The following is a 6,913-nucleotide window of genomic DNA, read 5'->3' as shown; positions in this document are numbered from 1 at the left end:
CAGAATGTAATAACACTATATTTGTGTATCCATAAGTTAAATCAGCTAAATATGATTTTTTTTTGTTTCTGACAAGTTTTAGTTTTGAATTATTTTCTCTCTATTGTAGATCCCAGTATCATGCTTAACGCATACATTATAACCTTATCAGCTAGTTGTGGTATACCACGCTTTATTCCATAGCCACGTTACTTACAGTCTCCATAATGCCTTAAGCTACAAAAGAAAGCTCTAAGAATAATGACTGGCAGTGGACGAAAGGAGCATTTCAAGCCATCGATGAGAATATTAGAACAGTGTTGTGCTTGCTTTCGACCCTAGTTAACTAAACAACGCCGACAACTGCTCCAACTCTGCTGACAGATGGTCTAATAATTAGTAGAGGTTTCTAAATTTACCATTTCTACCAAGTTAGCTTGGATTTTTGGCAGGAAACCTTGTGTACCAATATTTTAAAGCAATTTTCATAGATTTGTTATGTTTCCGATTAGAGTCTCCTTTTAGTTACATTGTGTAAAACACATGTTGTGACATTTAATGCAAAACTAAATAACCTTAGTTAACCTAGAGTAATTGTTTGAAGTGTAATTAATTTAGTTAAAGCACTAGTACCATAAAATTAATTGCCTTAAGTTTTTGAATTTTTTGGTCACAATTGAAATTTTAAAGCAAATTTGGTCAGAAACTATATTATGTATTTTATTTAAAACGTATTTTTTATTGATAAAATAAGATATGTTCACACTAACGGTAGTTATATTTCATTATCTCAATTCCTTTATAGAATTATTTAGTTAACGTCCAATTCGAGAAGGCTAATATAGACGCAGACACGAAAGATATATATACATGTATGCTATGCTGGAAGATGTATAGCATGTATCATGCAAGGATGTTCAGTTGGCCTTGTGTCTTAGCTGTAGACGTCGCCATTACAATTGCATGCTTCATCTAGGTGATTATTGCATGCATGTGTGTCTTAGACCCTTACCATTTGGCATTTTGACCCATATATATTTCGGCTTGATAAAATCTTGAACAAAACGTAAGTTGTGTGACACATGTTTAGATAGGCTAATTGACTCTCATTTAAGTTGTTGAACATGTCTTTATATGACTTAAGGTTGTAAAGATTCTTAGCAAAATCGCCATTGATCGATGAAAACACCAAAAGATTGTAGTTTACATGCTATACCTATGAAATATTGAAAGAAAATAAAAAAAAACATAGGTATAAAAATAGGCTTAAATCACTAATTATCTTTTCATGGACTATGTAAGTATAGAGATTGAATGCGTTACTGCTTCATCGTATTGTTATTGCATACATTGAGATATAACTGAACTAGGCCTATTATTTTAAGTTGGAAAATTAAAACCTTGGAACGTTACAATCAAGGAGAGTTTGTAATAAATTTAAAACTTAATATATTTTAATAATTTAACATAATATTGTATGGCATTGGTTTTAACTTTTATAATTGATAATAATATAAAATGTATTTATTTAAATTCAAAAACAAAAATAGCCACAATTGTAGATTGTTTAGTAATTGGTTACCATGTTTAGTTATTATGTTTCGATTGTTGGTTAGTTTTTTCAACTTTTCTCCATTACTTAGGCATGCTATAAATTGCAAACTAGTTAAAAATTGCTTATCAAACCTGGAAGAAGTAGTGAAACAAAATGTTCCAGATGTTGACAGAAACAGCATTCATTGACTATGACGTGGACAGAGATTACCTGTCTAAACTCGGATGACTAGTTATTAGGGCAGAAAGATTCATGAAGGTTTAAGATAACCCAATCTCCATTGTTATGAAATCTCTTACTTCTGGTTTGGTCTTTCGATACACTTACACCTTTTTTATTACAATTAAATCCTTTAACAAGCTTAAGTTGCATAATCTTTTTAACACTATGTAGTCCAAGCAAACTAAAAAAAACTGATACAGGGAACGTTAAAAAAAATTGCAAGAACTGCAAGAATTGCAAGAATTGTTTTATGGTTTTTATTTGTAGTTTTGGGTCTGCAGAGTGACATACTAAAAGTTGCCAAAAATCGGTCCACAGGAAACCACCTAAAGTCACGATTAAAAATGGCGGCTAACCCAACGTTAGACAAATTTGAAAAAAAATATATACCACATGAATTTTGTATTGCAAATATTTTGAGATATTGACTTGGGACGACCACCGATGTTTATAGGGTGGTTATATAGTGGTTATAACTTTATTATAACTATAACCACTATATTATTATTATAACCACTATAACTATAAGTTATAGTGGTTATAACTTCATTTCGATAGGGAACTCATTTTTGGCTGCTATCTTGTATCCACCATATTGGATATAAATAAAAAAAAATAAATGTAAAGATAACGTTGTGACACATCAATGTGAACTAGATTTTCACTAGATTAACTGGCCTTAAACTCTGAATAAAAGAAATCGATCCCTCAGAAATTCCTGAGCTCAAAATAAATACATAACGATACACTTTTCACTTCCTTACATTGTAAACTTGACCAAGATTTTTTGTCTAAATATTCCTCCTGGAGTAAACTTGTCCGTGTAATCGCCGTTGTTCTTCGCTTTATACACAATGCACGACATCCAGCTTCCAAACTAAGTGAAAATCTATCTTCATATGAGATTCAAAATCCAAAATTTAGGCAGGGTGGGGTCAATTCACACCCTTTCAAGTTATTCTAATTTGGCCTGAAGCTCTTGTGTTTCCTCAGTAACTGAGTTGAGTTGTTGCCTGAGGTCATCATGTTCACCCTTAGGCACGGCTGCTTGAAAGAGGAACTTAGTGAAGGGTGTCTGCATCTGGTTGGTGGCAGACACATGGACTACAGTGGTTGTTGGGGCGTCCGTCAACCTTTCCACTCCGAACACCAGCCGCAGCCCATTCTTATCAAACGCTACAATCTCTGGCACACTAGGGTCCAGGCCTTCCTACAATCAACAGTGACAAGAACGCTAACGACCTCAACTCAATTACTGAGGAAACACAAGAGCTTCGGGCCAAATTAGAAAAACTTGAAAAGGTGTAAATTGACCACCCTGCTTAAAGATTTGGACAAGTTGCGGCGACTGTACACCAACCTCAAAGTTGAACATGATGACCTCAAGCAACAACTCAACTCAGTTACTGAGGAAACACAAGAGCTTCAGGCCAAATTAGAAAACCTTGAAAAGGAACATGAAAGATAAAACACTGGTAAAGAGACCACGTGCAATAAATACGTAATGTAATATTAACCGCGAGTACACGGGAGTTACCATGGTGAAGACATAAGCGGAACTGAATTTAGTCGTTACAAATATCATAGCGTCTCTCCCACTCTTCGATATTTGAAAATCTGACCAATCACGTGAGGCCGCGCTATCACAAAACTGCTCGACAAAGTGCATGTCTGGAAACAGATGACTGGACATGTCGAATATTGACCAATAATAAAATAATAAAGAGTAAACTCAACTAAACAACCAAAATCTGAAATTTTGGACCTTTTTTACATTTTGTATTTGTGTGTTATGGTGTGTTTATTGTCAAAAATAATTTTGTTATAATATTGTTTATTAAATTACGAAATAATTGTGTTAGTAAAGCACTCCTTTGTAAAACATTCATAAGATTGTTAAGAAAGATTTTGTTGACGAAATAAACGAAATCGGAGAAAGATTGCGTAGCAAACCAGCAACACGTGGTGGCCTATAAACTCTAGCCTCATGTTTTCAAGACACATGAATTCTCGTCAGCTCTTCTAGTTCTTCTTTCGTTATAATGTTATCTCTAGTTTCGTTGCCATCTTGTATAGTATGAAATCTTTAACACTAAGTTGTGATTTTGTTATAAAATGAATCCCTGATTATAGGAATACTATAATCTCAAATGTAATATTTTCCAACACATTGGTATGTATTATAGCTAATTATAGCTGATATAAAATAATTGTCGTGGACAAAGAAAGGTTGGAATTAATTGTTATAAAAAATATTACTGATTATTTCAATGTAATTGTGAAATGGCCTAATTATATTTTAAAATTTATTACTTACTAGTGAAAATAGGACAAAAAGGACTGTTTTCTTTAACTATTATACCTCTTTCAGATTCTGAGTCATCGATTGGTAGTATTATAGTTCCATTAGCGATATGGATAATGTACACTTAAACCAGATCAGGCTGAACCTGCAGTATAGTCTGTCTATGATATTGACGGATTTCATTTTAATTTGTTGAACGAATTTGATACATTTTTCACTTTAATTATTTTCTATTGTAATCCTTAGTTTTGTTGGTTAACAAAAAATCTGCTTGAAGGCCTTGTCCATCACCTTCCCTATTTTAATATTAAGGAATCATATTTTTATAACTATCAGCTTACCTTAATTCCATTGATCGTAACATTGTGGTGTCAAGTTTTTTTTTGCTCGATTCAGATTCTGAGGGTAACTTGCTACGATCAATTACAAGAGTAATAAAGTAGTAACCAATTCTTAACATTCTACAGGTCATTTCAACTTGCCTACCAAACACCATATATACAAATATTACTTTAAAAAACGTGAATTCAAAGGTATAAAGCAACAAAACTTGATCATTTGTTATTTTGTTTACATGTACACAAATGGGGTCCACAATAGTTAGGATTCAAGCTTTCTAGGCTTCAAACAAAGTGTATGAAGGTTTTCACCTAACCGAATCTCCATAATTGATGAGATCGCTCACTTCTTGTTTGGTCCCTTGATACTCCTTTCCTCGTAATTAGCTCTTAACAAGCTTAAGTTGGAGAAGCTTCTTAACACTTTGGCGTCCATCATACGCTGTAGTAAATGTTGTATTAGTATGCTTTACCATCTTTAAAAAAGTCATGTACTTTTTGTGTTTTCCATAAATCTTTTCAATACTATTCTTCATTAGTATTTTGTGTTTCATAAATGTAGAAAAATTTACTTTTTTTTATTTGTTACTAATGATTCTTTCTAACTACGTCTATTAGTAACCTAACAGTTTATCTGTAAAAAAAATTATCAACGTTGTTTTTTAATAGTTTTATCTTAAATCAGGAGTACATTATTATTGATTTACCTTCTTGAAGTATTTACAAAACCTTATTGAAGTTTGCGGCCTCATTTACCTTGAATATTTCTGTCATGGACCACAAAAGCCTCTCGGTTAAAGTATCCAACAAAGTGAGGGGTGAGCCGGTACTGATAAAAGTATTGCCAAGTTCCAAACCCACGACATCGCTGCTTTGGGCCCAAGTCCGTGATGCTACCGACGCGCAAAATAAAAAACTCACCTAGTGGCAATTATCTGTAATAGAAAGCAGATATGAAATAGTGCTAGTCTACTACATCAACTTTTAGCTAGATGTATAACCATGTTTGTCCTATAGTTTATATCACATACGATTCTACTTTTCAAGCCATAGTAATGTTTAATAAACTATACAGGGTGATTTGTACTCAGTGTGACAAAAATTTGTTGGTGTAAGTTCCTAAGTAAATGAAGTGTGATGATGCATATCAAATGTTCCAAGTATAAAAACTAGCTTCCAAAAAAATTATTTTGTTTTTCAAAAATAACCATGCTTTTAAACTTAATACAGTGATTTCTCAATTACCAGTATATGGGTTTGAGTAGATAATGTCATTTTCGTGTTCTACATTAAATTTTGAACAAGAATAATAGAAAATGACAGAGGATCAGTTGTAAAAACTCCATTGTAAATAGATTCAAAGATAAATATTAAGATGTTTGATAAAAATTTAAAGAACAATGGTCTATTGCATTTTTCACACCCTGTATACAAGAAAGTGTCGGAATATGTTAAAAACTGCGCCATTTTATAAGCTTTCCAACCATATGCTACACCATTGAGCTTTATGTCTGCTTATGTACGCTTTAGTGGTTTGAAGACTACAAAGCATGGTGTCTTTAACATTTAAAACATAGAAAGACGGCATGTATTAAGCAAAAGTTGTATTTTTGATTCAGCTTGAACAGTAAAAACAGTAAAAAAGTTCCCTGTTTTCTGGTAGTCAACCCCCTAAAACAAACAAAAAAATATCTAAACCTCAATAGTAAAGCATATGGTTGGAAAGCTTATAAAATGGCGCAGTTTTTAACATATTCCGAAACTTTCTTGTATACAGGGTGTGAAAAATGCAATAGACCATTGTTTTTAAAATTTTTATCAAACATCTAAATTTTTATCTTTAAATCTATTTACAATGGAGTTTTTACAACTGATCCTCTTTCATTTTCTACTATTCTTGTTCAAAATTTAATTTAGAACACGAAAATGACATTATCTACTCAAATCCATATACAGGTAATTGAGAAATCGCTGTATTAAGTTTAAAAGCATGGTTATTTTTTAAAAACATAAAATAATATTTTGGGAAGCTAATTTTTAGACTTGGAACATTTGATATGCATCATCACACTTCATTTACTTTGTACTTACACCAAAAAATTTTTGTCACACTGAGTACAAATCACCCTGTATTAGTTAAATTTTAAATAATACGTTTTAGCAACTGAACCTTAAAAGAAAATGGTAGTAGTTTTTTTACTACTGTATACACAACTAGCTGAAACGGAAGAAAATCGTTGCTGATATCGCTAGTAAAGTATCGCACTAAAGAAAACAATGGGTTTTATTATTGCTCATCAATGAAACAATATTAATCCACCCATAGTATCGTTATCACAGGAACTAATCCAGCAGTTAAATTTCAATCAACTAAAGGCAACTCTTACACGGTTGCAATATACCTTCTAAAGTAGTGACAAAGTTTAACAGTAAAACCAGTTTAACGTGGTAGACCTAAGTGTCTTTAGATTGCTTATGTAATTCTGATCCAAAATTCTTCTCTAAGTTAATCAG

General features: G+C 32.3%; 1 long non-coding RNA gene across 1 annotated transcript; it reads right to left on the bottom strand.

Moving 5' to 3' along the window:
• Positions 1–4,606: 4,606 nt before the first annotated feature.
• LOC128985837 (uncharacterized) lies at positions 4,607–6,640 on the bottom strand. The gene is made up of 3 exons (XR_008490080.1): positions 6,570–6,640; positions 5,156–5,334; positions 4,607–4,841 (listed from the first exon to the last, which is right to left on the bottom strand). It is a non-coding gene; the product is annotated as an uncharacterized LOC128985837 (long non-coding RNA).
• Positions 6,641–6,913: the final 273 nt, after the last annotated feature.

Source organism: Macrosteles quadrilineatus, unplaced genomic scaffold (assembly GCF_028750875.1).
Source record: "Macrosteles quadrilineatus isolate MER2022 unplaced genomic scaffold, UCM_ALF_1.0 Scaffold_2__2_contigs__length_208266976, whole genome shotgun sequence".
Classification (NCBI taxonomy): Eukaryota; Metazoa; Arthropoda; class Insecta; order Hemiptera; family Cicadellidae; genus Macrosteles; species Macrosteles quadrilineatus.
This window is presented reverse-complemented; position numbering and strand designations above follow the sequence as displayed.